The sequence below is a fragment of the Manacus candei genome, unplaced genomic scaffold, assembly GCF_025592945.1.
Source record: "Manacus candei isolate 608988 ecotype Guabito, Panama unplaced genomic scaffold, ASM2559294v1 h1tg000070l, whole genome shotgun sequence".
Taxonomy (NCBI): Eukaryota; Metazoa; Chordata; class Aves; order Passeriformes; family Pipridae; genus Manacus; species Manacus candei.
In genome coordinates, this window is record NW_026138118.1 from 2604187 (window position 1) to 2620222 (window position 16036).

Below are 16036 nucleotides of genomic sequence, written 5' to 3' on the forward strand. Positions count from 1 at the left end.
TGTCACCGTCCTGCAGGGCAAAGTGTCATGTCCCTGTCCCTCGAGGACACTGTGGTGGAGGATCAGGGGGTTTCAGGGACTGAGGACCCCTGTGTGGGGGTGGAGAGGGCAGGAGGCTCTGCCCCCAAAGAGCAGCAGGGCCTCTGTCCCCAGTGCCCAGCCTGGGGGTCCTGGCTCTGCCCCACAGCCTTGGGCACAGCCCGTGGGTGATGGGGGGCACCTGAGGGGCTGGCAGCACCCACCCCAGGGTGGGTGTCACCCCTTCCCCAGCCTCCTCCCTGCACCTGCCCTGCAGCTGGAACCCCCCCGGGATCCACTCCAGCTGTACCCATGAGGACACCCCTTGTGTTTGGGGGGATCCCGGGAATCCTTCTGCAGGCGGGACCCCCCCACCTGCGACTGTCCCTGCATCCCTGCACACCCCTAAAACCGGGGACCCCCAGTACCAGAGAAGCCCCCTCCTTTAGCCGTGCACCACCCCCTCCCCACAAGTCCCGGGACCCCCACCTTTCCTCTCCCCCGGTACTCTTCCCCCTCTCCCTCCCGGATCCACCACACCCCCTCCCGTAACTCCCGGAACCACCCTCCCCTCCCCTCCCCTCTCCCCCCGGCACTTCTTCTCATCCCCTCCGTACCTCCGAACCCCCATCCCTCTCCCATCCACCGGGGTAACTCCCGGGACCTTCCCCTCCCCTCTCCTTCGCTACCACAGCTCCTTTCCCTTCCCCCCCAGTAACTCTCGGGACCACCCCCTCCTCCCCTCTCCCCCCGGTACTTCCCCCTCCTTCCCTCCGTACCTCCGAACCCCCTCCCTCCTCCATCCCGTAACCTTCCCCTCCCCTCTCCCCCGCTACCGTAGCCCCCTTCCCTTCCCCCCTCCCCAAAATAACTCCCGGGACCCCCCTCTCTGTAATTACCCACATCCCCTCCGTACCTCCCAACTCCCCTCCCTCTCCCATCCGCCACCCCCCCGTAACTCCTGCGACCTTCCCCTCCCCTCTCCCGCGCTACCGTAGCCCCCTCCCCTTCCCCCCCTCCCCAAAATAACTCCCGGTACCCCCCCTTCGCCCTCCCCTTCCCCCCCTCCCCAAAATAACTCCCGGTCCCCCCCCTTCCCCCTTCCCTTCCCCCCCTCCCCAAAATCACTCCCGGTACTCCCCCCTTTCCCCCTCCCCTCCCCAAAATCACTCCCGGTACCCCCCCTTCCCCCTCCCCTCCCCAAAATCACTCCCGGTCCCCCCCCCTTCCCTTCGCCCCCTCCCCAAAATCACCCCCGTACCCCCCCTTCCCCCTCCCCTCCCCCCGTCACCCCCCCCATCCACCACCAGGGGGCGCCGCCTCCCCGCCCGTTCCCTTCCCGTTCCCATTCCCGGTTTTCCCCCCCCCCCATCCCCATCCCAAATTCCCCCTCCCCTCCCGGCGCTGACGTCACGGCCGCCGCCGCCGGTATATTTGAGGCTCGGGGCGGGCGCGGGGGCCCCGCTGCGCCCCCGCCGCGCCGGATCCGCGGGCGCGCAGCGGCGGCGGCCACGGCCCCGCCGCCCCCCCCCTTCCCCCCCCGCCCCGCGACCCCCCCCCCATCCTCCCCGGGGTCACCGGGCACCGGCCGCACCATGCGGAGCGCTCGGGCGCTGCTGCTCGCCCCTCGCCCTGCGGGTCTACGCGTTGGACACCGAGACGCCCGCCGGTAGGAGCGGGGCAACGGCGGGGGGGTGTTGGGAACGGGGGGGGGGGGGTTCTTGTTCCGCCACCCCCCCCCCCCCCCCCCTCCGGAACCGGGATGGGGGTTCCGCCGCGACCGCCACTTGCAGCTGGAGGGTCCCTTTTCTACCGGAGGGTCCCCGGGACTTTCCCCCTCCATGGAACCACCGGGATCCTGCCGCCCCCCCCCCCCCCACTCCCCGGGATCCGGGATGGGGGTTCCGCCGCCCCCCCCCCCCCGTCCCGCCGCCTGCAACCGAGATCCCCCGGAGACTCTGTGCTGCCGGAGGGACCCGCCTCCTCCCCTATGGAGCTACCGGGATCCTGCCCCGGGAACCGGGGTCTCGTGTGGCGCTGCCACCCCTGGGAAGCGGGATGGGGGTTCCGCCACCCCCGTCCCGCCGCGGCGGCCGCCACCTGTTCCACCGGAGGGTCCCCAGGACACCCCCCCGATGGAACCACCGAGGTCCTGCCGCCCCCCTGCCCGGGCTCCGCGGTCCCATGTGGCACTGCCGTGCCCGGGAAGCGGGATGGGGGTTCCTCTCTCCACCGGGGGAACTTTTCCCTCCCGCTGCAGGGGGGGGGATCTCGGCTGCGTCCCCCGCGCCACGGATGCTCCGCTCGGTCCCGGTACCGTCCGAGTCCCCTCCCGCCGCACCCCCGGCAGGGAAAACTTCCCCCGGTGGCAGCGCTGGGGGGGGATCAGGAGAAAGGAACCCCCATCCCGGTTGCCGGGGGGCGGCGGGATCCCGGTGCTTCCATCGTGGGGTCCCTGCGGGGGTTTGGGGACCCTCCGGTAGGAACAGGTGGGCGGCCGCGGCGGCTCCGCTCGCAGCCTCCCGGCTCTCGTTGTGCCGCGGGGATGCACAGTCGGAGTTGTACCGAGACGGCGGTCGATGGACTCGATTTTATTCATTTATATGTTTTTAGTGTTTCCCTCCTTTCCCCTGAGCGCCCCAGCGGTCCCCGGGACCCCCCAAAGCACGGGCTGGGGAAGGGCTGATGCGGGGACCGATCCTTTCGGGAGGCAGGGGCTCGATGCTGCGGAGTGCGGGATTTTTGGGGCTCCCGAGGCGCTACCGAGGGCTTTGTGGGGGGAAACTAAGGCACGGGAGCTGGTGCCTCATTCCAACGGGTCCCCGGCGCTGCCACCCCCATCTTTTAGCTAATGCTCGGCACATCAAAGTGTATTTTGCCTAGTTCTGTAGTTTTTCACCTTTAAATCCAAGCAGGCTCACCTGCACACAGTCCCCATGTTGGTGCATGATTTTGGGTTTTTTTTTGGGTAGTGGCTTTTCTCCAAAAATTATAAATAGTGACACCCGTCAGCAGAAACAAGAGACGGCGGCTGACCCGTGTGGTGGGGGGATGGAGACAGGGATGGTTGGGGGGATGGATACACGGGGGGATGGAGGGGATACGAAGCTGCTGTGGCTCCCCGGCTTTGTGGGGTGGAGGGAACGGGTTTGTATTTGAGGAGGGGGCAGTTGTGTGCTGGTTGGGGGGAGGATCAGCTGCTTGTGCTTCAAGGCAGAGCAGGGGAGGTGATGAGGACACTGAGGCAGCTGGTGAGGGGCTCTGTTCTGCCAGAGGAAGGGGCTTCTGCACCCCCAGGTGTCAGAGGGGGGTCTCGAGCTGTGCTGCCCCAGCCCTGGTGTGTGCGTTTCTCTGCTGGCTCTCGGGGCTGAGCTGCCGCAGCCTGTGAGAGGTTGGAGGGGCTGTGGTGGGGACACCTCGGGGCTTGGGGGGGCTCTGTGGGGTGGTTTTCCCTCCCAAGCAAACCCTTTTCCCTCTGTGGGCTCCCTTCCCTGCGAGATGGCATTAGGGAAGGGCAGGATCGAGCCCGCTCCTGGTGTAAATCAGGAGCGTGTTTATTCCAGCATTTCCCTGAAGATGCAGAGCAAGCTCAGCTCCGCAGTGGAGCCAAAGCAGTGGATCCAGCTGGAGGTGAGGGGTCTGCTTGCAGCCCCCCGGCTCCATTGCAGGTTGCTTTTTAGCTGGATCTGATGTTTGCTCCTGCCGATGTGGTTTGGCCGCCTGCAGGGATATCACCAGGCTCATCCCTGGGGCTGGGGCTGCACGGTGGGCAGGGCTGGGAAAAAAATATTTAAGCCCTTTGCACCTGCTCTGGGATCAGCGGAGACCCCGGAGCCGGTCACGGGAAGGACCAGCTGCTTGTCTCGGTGGGGATTTTCAGGAGGGGGAGAGGTTTTCTTGCTTCGCCTTTGCAAAGAAGGGGCACAGTGTGATCCCTTCTGCAGGTGGGGGAACCGAGGCACGGCGTGTCCGTGTCCAGCTGAGCTGGGAGGAATCGAGGTACCCCAGTCACGGTCCTTCCACTGCCTTGGGGTGCTCTCGTCTCCTTCCTGCAGCCTTCAAACTTTTGCAGCTCGTTAGGATTTCGCAATGACCGAGCTGTCGGTGCCGGCCCGTTGTGCTTGTCATGGAGAGGACCGGAGTGGTGTTGGGAGGCACTTGCTGACCCTCCAAACCGAGTGATCCGGGGGGGTCTTGCGGTGCCAGCGGGCTGTGACAGGGACCTGTGATTGTCCCTGGTGGGATTTGCCAGCCCCATCTCGCCTCTCCGGGCTGTTTGCGGTAAAACACGGAGCCTTTCCCTGCTGGAAGCCTGTGGCCACGAGCAGGCTGGGCCCCGGGGCAGCGGGTTGTGCAGGCTCAGCTATTTCCCTCCTCCTCTTGCTTTCCCCGATAAGAAAGGTGGATGTGGCACTCGGGGACGTGGTGGCCTTGGAAGCGCTGGGGAAGCAGCTGAACTCGATCTTTTCCAACCTAAATAATCCCACGAAGCGCAGCTCTGCTCCCTCTGCACTGCACCCCAAAACTTCAGCAACGAGCTGCCCCCCGGGGGTCCCCAAGGCTGTGTCCCCCCAGCCCGTGTCCCCCTGCATTCCCAGGCTGTTTTCCAGCGGTGGGGACACGCGGCCGAGGTGCTGCCTGGCACTCCTGCCGGAATTATGCGGAAGCTGTTTGCACTCGGCTTCGACTTCGTTAGCGGCAATTAAAGCAAATAAAACCTTTGGGTTCGCAGCTTCCACTCGGGAGGCTGGGGTTGCTGGGGAGCATTGGACTGCGGTCGGTGGCGGCTCTGGTGGCACCAGGACCAGTTTTGGGGGGGATTAGGGGGATGGTTGCTGGTCGTGGTGATGAACCCCTTGCTGGGGGTCAGCCTTGGGGCCCCCCAAGCGTCCTGTCCCCCCCCGACAGCGCTGGCAGGAGGTGGCGGGGCTGACCCCGACCCCGGCGCGGCGGTGCCGTCTCGGTTGAGTGAATGGGAACAGCCAAGCAGACGCCGTTTGCAGGGCTGGGATTGGGGTCGGGAGCAGAGCAGCCCCTCGGCGTCCCTCTGTCCCTCCCTGGCCGTTAACTGTCCTGGGGGTCTCTCGGGGGTGCTGGGAGAGGGGGATGAGCGGGATGCTCTGCCTGTGCCTCGGGGCGGGGGTCAGGAGCGGGGCGGCCCCTCCTGCTGCTGGGGCACAGGGTCAGTGTTTTGTTTGAGCTCTCCGGTGCCTCATCCTGCTCTTCCAGCGCTTTTCCCGGTGGTTATTTCCCTCCACCTGGCTGCCCAGGGCTCTCCCATGCCAAGGCATTTTTTCCTTCCCAGCCCTCCTTCACCGAGCGCATAAAATGTGCGAGAACGAGAATGTTACATTTTCCTTGTCAGGCTTGGTTGTTTTTTTGTTTTTTTTCTCCTTCCTGCCTGTTCTGCCGTGCCAGGGAAGAGGCTCTTTCTCTTGTTTGCTCCTTCGTGTGTGTGTTTTTAATGCCCTGGGAGCACCATGCCCTTTCCCGGAGCGCCCAGACAGTGCAAACACCCCTCGGGCTCCTGCGTCGGGATGCTCCGGAAAATCCTGTTGACGTGCCCGAGTGTGCCCAGGGCAGAGGTTTCTGGCTCCCAAGCCCTTGGCTTCGCAGTGTCCCCTCTCCACACACCGGAGTGGGGTGGATTTTCACCATCTCTGAGGGTGAAGCTGAGTTTAGGGATGTTCCAAGTGATGCTGATGCTCCTGGATGGACCTGTCCCTCTGGCTCCGTATCTGCAGCTCCGTGGTGGAGCCTGGCAATGCCTGTTGGTTTTTTTTTTTTTCCCCCATCAAGACTTACAGTTGTATTTGTTTCATTTTTACCCTTTTCTTCTTGTTCCAAAACTCCTGTTTCATGTTTTTTCCCCTGGGTGCCTGGACCTGCCCTGGCCTTGGGAACAGGGATGCTGGTGAGTCACCTCCTGGCCCTCACTGCACATTTTTCCCTTTGTTATCCAAACTAAGACAAACCAGCTCTATTCCAGCTTCCCTGGGAGCTTTCCCAGAGCAGAGCCCAGCAGGATCAGCACCCTGGGGGAGCAGGGACACCTCCTGGAAGACCAAGGCAGGTGCTTTTTGGTGGCTTTAACCCCTGTCCTGGCTGTGACAACCTCCCTGTTGATGTTGGTTTTTCCCCTGATTGCACCCGGGATGGAGCTTTTCCATCATTTCATCACCCCATCCTTGCTCTGCAGAGGGGCTGAGAGCCCTGACCATCCCAAAACACCCCATAAAAATCCTCTCCTGGCTGCAACCCCTCTCCAGGGATTTGCTGCTTTGCTTTTGGCAGCTGTGTGAGGGTTAAGCATGAGGGGCTGGAGGCAGAGGAAGGCAAATCCCTGCTGCATCCCTGGGAGCTGGGAGGTAGCACAGGCTCTGGAGAGCCTTATCAACGTGGCCCTGCCATCTGCCTGCCTAAACCTCCATAAATAAGCTTTTTAATAATCTATTATTAACATGCACTATAATTGTCTTATTAGACATGTCTGGGAACCTTTAGTTACTGCGTGATTAAATGTCAGGATTCCCAAACCTCCTCTCTCCCGTGGCAGCTTGGGATTTGCTTCGCAGCGTTCCATGGATCCTGCTCTCCCATTCCAGCCTGGAGACACACCCCTCCTTCCCCCCAGCCTGCAGTTGGTGAAACTGAGGCTTTCCCCTCCGGACAAGGAGGATTCCCAACAATTAATCCCCTGGAGCTAATTGCCTCCTCGTTGGCAGCCTTAAAATAAATAAGTCCTGGAGATGGAGCTTTTCCTTTCCGCTGCAGGTGGCCTGGCAGAAGCTGCTGCTGCTGCTTTTCCCTGTGCTGGGATGGTTGTGGGTGGGTGATGGGGTGGGAGAGAAGGGGGTGCCAGCCTGGCTGGAGGGGACCTGGGGGCACAGGACCTGCTTTTCCTTGCCGGGTGAAGGGCATCTCTGGGGAGGCAGGAGGAGGGATGTGGAGCTGGCAGGTGCTGGAGGGACTTTCCTGGGTGTTCCCTGAGCTGTTTGCTTTCCTGGCCCTGGAAACAGGAGCTTCTACACCCTGTGCCCACATCAAAAGCCAAAGTGCAGCTGCTGGAAGGCAGAGGCAGAAGAGCCTGTGGGGCAGCCCTGTGCCCCTCACCCCTGCCAGCACTGGGGGTGGCTGTGACACACCAGCTGCCCTTTGGGCTGTTATTTTATTTGGTTTTCTTAACTCAGGAGTGTTTTTCCTGCTTACTGGGTGGTTGTGGGCTGCAGTTTATTCCCTGGCTGCTCCAGGTCCTGCCTGGGTGTCACAACCCTGGTTTGCAGCACCTGCCTGGGCACTGGTGTGGGTGGGACACATGCCCATGGGTTTAACCAGAGGTTTAAGGGGCTCAGGCTCTGTACCCTCATTTTTCTCACCTGCAGAGTGAATCCAAGCATGGATTGTGGTGAGCCAGATGGGGCTGTCCCTGTTTCCTGCCCCTGGGTACCTTTGCCTGGGTACTGGTGCTCTGCTCACTGCAGGATCAGGATGGGAAAGCTCCCCCTTCCTCCTGCCCCCCTTGCTGTGGGGTGCAGAGGGGTGTGGGGGCTGTTCCTCTGGGATTCCCAGCCTTTGGAGTGCTTCTTGCTCCAAAGTGGAGCCTGGGCTGCAGTGGGAATGCAGGGAGAGTGATGCTGCTGCAGTTTGGGGTTCAGTGGGGCTGTGGGGTCCTGCTGTGTGACCCCACACTGTGGGAGCCTCCTGACTGTGTTTGCCCGTAAATTTGTCATTTTCTGACCTTCCTGCCTCCCAAAGTGCTCCAGATGTTGAGGAGACAGGAGCTGGGTGAGGGCTGGGGGGTGCTGGGCACCCCTTTGGCCCCTGGCTTCCCCCCCCAGTGTCCTGCAGTGGGTCTGGTGGCCCCAACTCAGTGGGTGGGCTCTGGGCAGCCCCACTGCTGATGGGGGAGCAGGGACACCCCTGCCATGCAACCCCTGCCCAGGGACCCCTCTGCCCACCCAGAGGAGACCCCTGGAAGCTGGGGAAAGCCCCCATCCTCACCAGGGGTGCAGTGGGGAGCAGAGCATTGCACTGGGGGGTGGAAGTGTATTGCAGCTGGAGCAACTGCCTGAATATTTTTGTCATACACTATTTTTTGATGCCTTTTTTTTTTAATTTGACTTGAAAAATACTGGCAGACTGCCTGTGACAGGGTGGCAGTACTGGAGCTCTCCCTGGCTCCACAGGGCTGCCAGAGGGTCCATCCTTCCCTGAGGGTCCATCCTTTCCTCCTGTGGGGCTGTGCTGGTGCTGGGCTCTGCCCCAGTGCCCACCCACCATGGGCTGGGGAATCCTAAATCCTGAATAAGCCACTGCTTTGGTTTCCTGGACTCCCAGGTGGATCTGACCTTTCTTGGCGTTGTTAAGTTAATCAGGGTGGTGGCTGGGATGTGGTGGCTGGAGGTGCTCTGAGCTCTCCCAGACAGGACCAGGGGACAGGGTCATCCATGACCTGATGAGTCTTAACGAGGCCACTGTCCCCAAGGCTTTGTTGGGTGCCTGTGGGTGAAGAGATGAGCCTGGTGTGCTGCTCCTGCTGGGGATCCTCAGCCTAATTAGCCCAATTAGCCCATCTGAGGAGCAGAGGGGGGCTCAGGTCCAATGTGCTTCACCCCACAACTGGCCCATCAGCTGCTGGATGGGTCCCCCGGAGCAGGATGGCATCCAGAGGCCAGTCTGGAAGAGCAGCTCAATCAGTTGCTGTGGCCCAGGTGCTCCCCCAGGGTGGGTTCTCATCCTTGGGGTGCTGCCTGAGGGCTCTTCCTGCTGTCTGCCAGGAGATGGGGGGGATGGCCCTTTGTCCCAGGAGCTGAAGGGGCTGGAGCATCGCAGGGATGGACTGTGGCAGGCTGCATTTCCGTGCTCACATGGGTTTGGAGGTGTCCATGGAGCTGCTGGAGTCTTGGGAATACTCTGCAGGGCTCCTGGGGGTGCAGCCCCCTCTCTGGGCTGTGCTGTGTGGCCCTGGTGCTTTAATTCCCCCCAGATCCTGAGTCGTGCTGGTGGAGGGTTCAACAGCAGCAATTCCCAAGCCTGGTCAGGAATCCCAGGCAGATCCACCCAAGGATGGTGTCTGCTCCAACATCCCTGCTGCTGGAAGCAGTGCAGTTAACAGCATAAATACTTGTCACTTAATTACTGGGTGCTGCAGCTTGGTTAATTGAATTAGCTGAGGTGGGTGGTCGCCCCCCCAGCATGTTAAGTCCCTGCTGGGACATCTGCTTTTGGTGGAGGTGGGTTCCAGAGCTTTCCAGGGTGTTTTTGGGCAAGGAGCAGCTTGGGGGTGACTCTTGAAGCCCCCCCCAGTGCCATGGATGTGGTGCAGGTTCAGCCACTGCCCTTCTGGGTCCCCTCCCAAGGACTCTCCTATTTCTGTTATTATTTCTACTTATTTTTACTGTATTTCCATCTGTCTGCTGAGTGATAATATCCCATTGATTTTCTGCAGCCAGCAACCAGCTTGCTTTCCCTGGATTATAACAATATTAGGCTAAAGCAGCACATCCCCACACTGGGCTATTTCTCTTTATATTAACTGAACTTTTTATTTAGTCTCTCGCCCAGGCTCCTGCCTGGGGAGCTGCTGCTCACCGTGCCTGCCTCTCAATGACATTTCTCCATGCAAGGGGCCATCTCCTGCCCTCCTTCCCATGGGATGGCTGGGTCTGGTGGCTGCAGGTGGCCAGGGATGGGAGCTGGAATCTGTCCAGGGCAGGATGTGTGCAGGGAGGGGGTGAAAGGTGCTGTGCATTGGGGTTTTACAGGGTGTTGTGTGCACTTCTGGCACTGCAGGGCCTCTTCTCTTCAGTTATTCCTGCAGAATTAGTGTAATCCCAGAGTTTTTGCTGGAATGGGTTAAAGGTACTGCAGGGGGTGGGCACCTGCCTGTGTCTCAGCTGGGTTTTTATAGGACCTATGAAAATAAAGAGGGCAGGGATGGACTTTGAGCAGCTTTGCAGAGAAAAGAGAAATTTGATTATTTTTTTTTTCTTAACCATTTGTGCAGCCAGTGCTGGAGGGGAGGTAATAAAGGCAATAAATGAAATAAATAAGAGCTGTTGAGGGAAAGGCACCATCCACAGGCTGCTGTGACTCTGGATGTACAATGTGCTGTCCCTGAGTGGGGTGGCTTTTATACCTGCTGTCTGTGTGGATGCCTTCACCCAAGACCTGAGGACATGATCCTAAAGGGATTTTAACCTCTGGGAGCACTGGGTGGCACTGGGATGATGGTGGAGACCATGAGATGAGTTTGCTGGAGCTGCTGGTTTTTGCCTCAGCCTCAGGGATGGATGGATGGATGGATGGACAGGTGGATGCTCAAGCTGTCACTGGCTGGGGGTGGCTCAGCCAAATTCATGGACTGGTAAAAACAAACCTGTTTGTTTTTTTGGGGCTCAAGTAGCCATATCCCCAAATTTACCTGGCACGGTCCAACACACAGACCCATTGAGCACAGGAATCCTTTTGATTCCCCCGTGGAGGCTTCTGCTGGTGCCTTTAAGCTCCCAGCAGATCCCAGGCCCCCCCATTCCACAGCAAAGGGTCCAGCTGAGCCCCCAGCACTGGCAGCCAGACACAGAAGGGATTGATGTGCCCACGTCAGCCCCGTTGGCACCTTCTCCCCCCTTGGTGTCAGCCTGCCCACAGTGCTTTTCCTGGCCCTTCTGGTGACACAGAAGGAGGAGGAGGGCGTTGACCTGGATTTTGGATGTGCTCCTCTTCCTCCCCTCTTTATTCCTCCCCAGGGCTGGGAGCAGGGCTGGGCACGGTGGGGATTGTGTGGCTGGGTGGTTTTCCTGGGCAAGGGCTTTTTGACAGCACAAGTGGCCCCTTTCTCTGCCCTGAAAGGCCACAAATAACCCTCAGAGCTGCCTCCTGAGGCTCTCCCAGCACTGGCATGTGATCCATCAGGGGCAGGATTAGCCCACCAGCACTGAGCTCCCACATCCATCACTGGGGAGACGTGGACCCCCAGGGCAGGACCGAGGGTTCCCCCCATCTTTATCCCTGGAAAAGTGGGGTTGGTTTGGAAAACTTGCTCTTTCCCGTGATTTCTGCAGCTGGAGCTGGTGTTGGAGCCCCCCAGGGTTGTGGTGATGCCTCTGCTGCATCCTGGGGCAGCTGCTTTCCCTCGTGCCAGGGGAATATCTGTGTCTTCAGGCATTCCCTGGAAGCAGCTCAGGGCTCTGTCACTCTTGGGGCTCACAGCCCTGGTCTCTCTGGGTCCATGGGAATGTGGGGTGGATAGTCCTCAGTAGGGATGTGGGGACCTGATGGTGATAAAGGACCCCGGGGGGAGCTTTTTTCCCTTTTATTTTTCAGTTTATTTTAATTTCCCCTCCCCAAGGTGCCCCCCAGCTCCACAGCCCGGGAGCTGGAATTGCACCTGAGCAATCCATAGAGGCAGGATGGAGATTTCCAAAGGCCTGCCTTGTTTTTTCTTCCCAGGGAGTGGAAGAGGCAGCCCCAATGATGTGGATTTAGTGGCCTCCTGGCTGTGGAGCTCGAGGGTGTTTTTGTGCTGCAGGGGGGGCACAAGGGATGCTGGTCCTTTCTTGGAGGGATCCAGATGCTTGTCTGGGTTTTCTCTCCAAGCTGGATTCCTCAGTGCCAAAGGATTCCCAGCCCTTCCCCTGGGAAGGGCAGGAACAGCCTTTGGGTGGGGTGTTGAATTCACACATCCAACTCTGGGGTTAAAACCTCCTGGCTTGGGCCCCCCAGCATTGCTCCAGAACAGCCAGGGAGGTGCATTCCAGGGAGGCATTCCTGGTGGAATCTGCCTTGGGATGGTGCAGCACCCTGGTCCCAGTGATGCTGATCCCCCTGGAGCTGCTTTGGCTGTGGGATATGGAAGAGGAGCTGCATTTGGCAGCTGGATGTGCCCCAAGGAAGGGCTCTGGCAAGGTTAGTTCCTACCCCTTTGCTTTTTAAATGCGTCTTCACCATAAAGTGACCAAGTGTGGGCACACCTGGTCCTTGCCCAAGCACAAGCCATCCCCTGTGGCATTCCAAACCCTTGGAGTTGTATTTTCCCAGTTGTATTTGCTTCGGGGTGCCTGTAATGAATCCAGATTTCCCAAATCTCCCCCATCCCCGGGGTCCTTTGGAGGCTGCTGGGACTGGGAGGTTTGACACCTCCACGGGGACCTGCAGGTAAAAACCATGAAGAGTCTTCAGCAGCCAGAAAAAAAATTAAAAAAAGGAAAAAAAAAAAAGGAGATTTATGTCTTCTGTAGTTGGTGGCAGATGGATATTGTTCTCCTAGTCCTGAGCTTTCCAAACACTGAGGTTATCAGGCATAAGTGACTTATTATGCAAATCCTTCTGTCTTAATATCTGGCTGCTCTCTCCCTGGAATTGCATTGGCCAAACCCCACGCGTTCCTGGAGCTGCTAATGTTTACACATTAGCTCCTTTGGCTAATAGACAAGGCTTCAAGTTGCAAATTGATGTTTCTTACAGCTGAGCAAATTATTTTTCTATTAAATACAATATTTAAAATGATTTGGAGCACCAAAACAAACTACTGGTGAGAATTTTAATGGTGCTGCTTTCCGTGTTGTTCTAATCAGCTTTTATCAGGGCTGAGAAGTCAGTGAATTGTTTTATGTTTTTTTTAAAAACGTTTCTGTTTGGCAGAATTGGGGAACAAGTTGCAGAGGGAGGGGGTTTATTGGGGAACAAGTTGCAGAGGGAGGGGTTTTATTGTCCTTTCAGGGGTGTGTAATGCACAAAACAACTTTCAGACCCCTGTGAGTGAGCAAAGGGCAGCTAAGGAGGGATTCAGCTCCTCTTTGCCTGGACTAGAAGAGGTTTTTCCCACTTCTGAGACAGAAATCCTGGGAGGTTTGGGCTTGGCCATGGAGCTGTTGGGGTCCCTGTGTGGCTCTCACTGGGAATGCTGTGGCACAGGACCCGCTCCCTGCCTGGGTTTTCTCTCCCAGCTGGATTCCTCAGTGCCAAAGGATTCCCAGATTCTGTGGCATCATCCCCCTGGGAAGTCTGAGCCCTTCCCAGATATAAGTGGGGTCTGTGCTCCCGTATCCCTGCGGAATGCTGTGTGTGGAATGTCTCATTTGAGGTGGATTGCAGGACGTGTTCCCTGCCAGCACCCGGGGAAAAGCAGCTCCCAGTATTTCCTTCCCAGGGCACATTCCCGTGGGAGTGTGCCAAGGAAATCACCTTTAAATAGCAGCTGGGATGTGAGAGGTGGGAGGCTGGCTCTGCTCCACGGGGGTGCTGGGGAAGGGATGGCACCTCGTGGGGATCCTGTATCCCAGAAAACCCCGGCTCCCTGGGCTTCCTGCCATCCCTGGGGAATGGTGCCAGGGCTGCTGGTGTTATGGCACTTCACCAAATCACCCCCGTGCCTCAGTTTCCCCATTTGCAGCAGCACTTGAACCATTTTATCCTGTGTAAAGAGCTTCGTCCTTTGGTGCAGGAAAAGCATCTTCCTCACGTGCATTTAAGAGGAGAGGTCATGGGTGGGATATTCTGGGGCTGTGTTCCTCCAGCTCCATCCCTGCTCCTCCTGGGAAGCAGGGAAAGCTGTGGATTTGGGTGACAGAGGAGCTCTGCTCACCCCCTGCCACGCTGGTGGGATTGGATGATGGTGGTGGTGGGTCAGTGGTCACAGCCCTTGAATGTTTGCATGGAACCACTTGGCTGCTGGGGAGATGTGTGGTGTGGGTCCTGTGGAAATCCCACTGATTTCCTGCTGATAATTACGTGGGATGAGGGGGACAGGAGCTGCTGGAAAAGGCCAGGGCTAAAAAATTTACCTTGACTCCGAAAGGTGTTGGCTCCCCTGGCTGGCACCTGTGCCATGGGGGGGAGTCTTGTGCCACTCAGGCTTCTGCCCCAGGATGCTGCACCCCAGAGGTGACCGTGGGGCTAATCCAGTCCTGGCTGAGCCAAGATGGGAGCAAAATGGGCTTTTTTCCATCAGTAAATCCTGGGCACCCAAGGAGGGCAACACCACCACCCAGACCCCTCAGGGCATCGTCTGATGGGGATGTTACACTAATAATGCACCAGAAAGGGGACAGGCTTTATAAAAAATGGGTTTATACTCAGAATTTTAGCAAGTGCAGCATCCCCAGAGCTATGAAAGAGGGGCAGGTGCCCAAGATCCCATCGTGGATGGTGCTGGGCTGTGATCCCATCGTGGATGGTGCTGGGCTGGGATCCCATCATGGATGGTGCTGTGATCCCATCGTGGATGGTGCTGTGATCCCATCGTGGATGGTGCTGTGATCCCATCGTGGATGGTGCTGGGCTGTGATCCCATCGTGGATGGTGCTGTGATCCCATCGTGGATGGTGCTGGGCTGGGATCCCATCCTGGATGGTGCTGGGATCCCATTGTGGATGGTGCTGGGCTGGGATCCCATCCTGGATGGTGCTGTGATCCCATCGTGGATGGTGCTGGGCTGTGATCCCATCGTGGATGGTGCTGGGCTGCCCTTTGGCACAGGAGCCTTTTCAAGGCTGCTCCGTGGAAGAAAAGAGAAGCCCGTGGAGCAAGTCCCAGGGTGCAGGAGGTTAAACAGGAAAGGTTTAAGTGTGTAATTAACTTTGAAGCGAGAGGAGCGGGGCCCCGGCGGATGAAAGAGCTCGGGCTGGGCTGTGGGCAGGCGGCCACGTTCCTCGGTGGCCATGGAGAATTAATTAGATGCTGTCCTTTGTGCTTGGCTCTCTGGTCTTTCTTTTCCTCCCTCTCCTTTGTGAATCCCTGTGCTTTCCTCCCTGCCTTTCCTCCTCTCCATCCCTGTGGAGGGGGATGCTGGGTGGCAGCGGTTCCCAAGGGGTGCTGGGTGGCAGCAGGGCCCTTCTCCCTGCTAAATCCAGTAAACTGCCTCTTTTTCTCTCTTTTTAAGAAAATTTAGCTCATCTGGCGTTTAACCTTCGTGTTCTGCTCCCCTCTGCCCACTGTGGTGGTACCCAGGGGGATGCTGAGCAGCACTGGTACCAGGCGCCCTGGCAAACCCCTCAAGCCATCTTTTTTTGACTTTCTTTTTAAATAATTTTGCTTCATCTGGTGTTTAACCCCTGTGTTAGTGCTTGTCCCTCTGCTGCCTTCTGCTTGGGCACGTGATGGTGCCGTGGAGGTGGCAGTGGTGCCTGGAGTGGGGTGGCAGCAGTACCAGGGGAGGAGGCTGAGCAGCACTGGTGCCCATCTCCATGGCAAATCCCTCAAACCACCTCTTTTTTCCTTTCCTTTTTAAAAATTTCGGTCTGTCTGGTGTTTAACCCCCACGTTGGAACTCATCCCTCTTCTCCCCACTGCCTGGACACACCACAGGGGTTTTGTTTATTTAGGGTGTTTAATGGGTACATCTCATCCTTGGCATGGGATGCCTGTCATGCATGGGGCAGGCTCTGGATTTGGGGTGATTTAGGGGTGTTCAGGCTTTGTCTTGGACACACAACACCCCTCCAGGAGCAGACCAGCAGCTCCCTGCAGTATTTTTAGCTGCTCTGGTGTTCAGATCACACCTCCCTCACTCCTTCACCTCCCCGCCCCGAGCTGCTGTCACCCTGGCCTTGAGCCAGCACAGGGAACTGGGGGCTCCTTGTTTCCTCCTGGTGATTTTTAGGGCATATCCACACCCAGAGTAATCTCATCCTGCTCCCTCAGCCCTTAGGATGGATATAAAACCCTTCTGTTGCTGCAGACAGGTATTTCAGATTCCGGTCTCCCTGCCCTCCTTGCAAACACGTCGGTGAAACCTTAATTCTTTACCCTCTGCTCTGGGTTTCTCCCCTTTGCCTTCACCCCCAGCCACCCTTGGAGCTGGGCTGTCGGCATTTAATTGCTCAGGTGTTAATTTTTATGCCCTTAATCTTATTGATGGGGAAGGAGAACCTGCTCCTGCCCAGCCCTGTCCTTGGATGGGGGAGAGAGACAGCGCCAGGAGCATCCCATAGCTCATGGAAACCAAGGCTCTGCCAAACCCTTTGGATTTTTTCCCCGTGTATACAAATCACAGACAAATTAGTCAGGGAGATGGAGT

The 16036-nt window shown here is 58.3% G+C and overlaps 1 protein-coding gene across 1 annotated transcript in view; it reads left to right on the forward strand.

Annotated features, from left to right (window-relative positions):
* Positions 1-1497: 1497 nt before the first annotated feature.
* Positions 1498-16036, forward strand: part of PTPRU (protein tyrosine phosphatase receptor type U) — a 67702-nt gene continuing 53163 nt past the window's right edge. The window contains exon 1 of the mRNA XM_051807085.1: positions 1498-1687. The gene's annotated coding sequence lies outside the window, so the exon portion shown is untranslated. The remainder of the gene's footprint in view (positions 1688-16036) is intronic.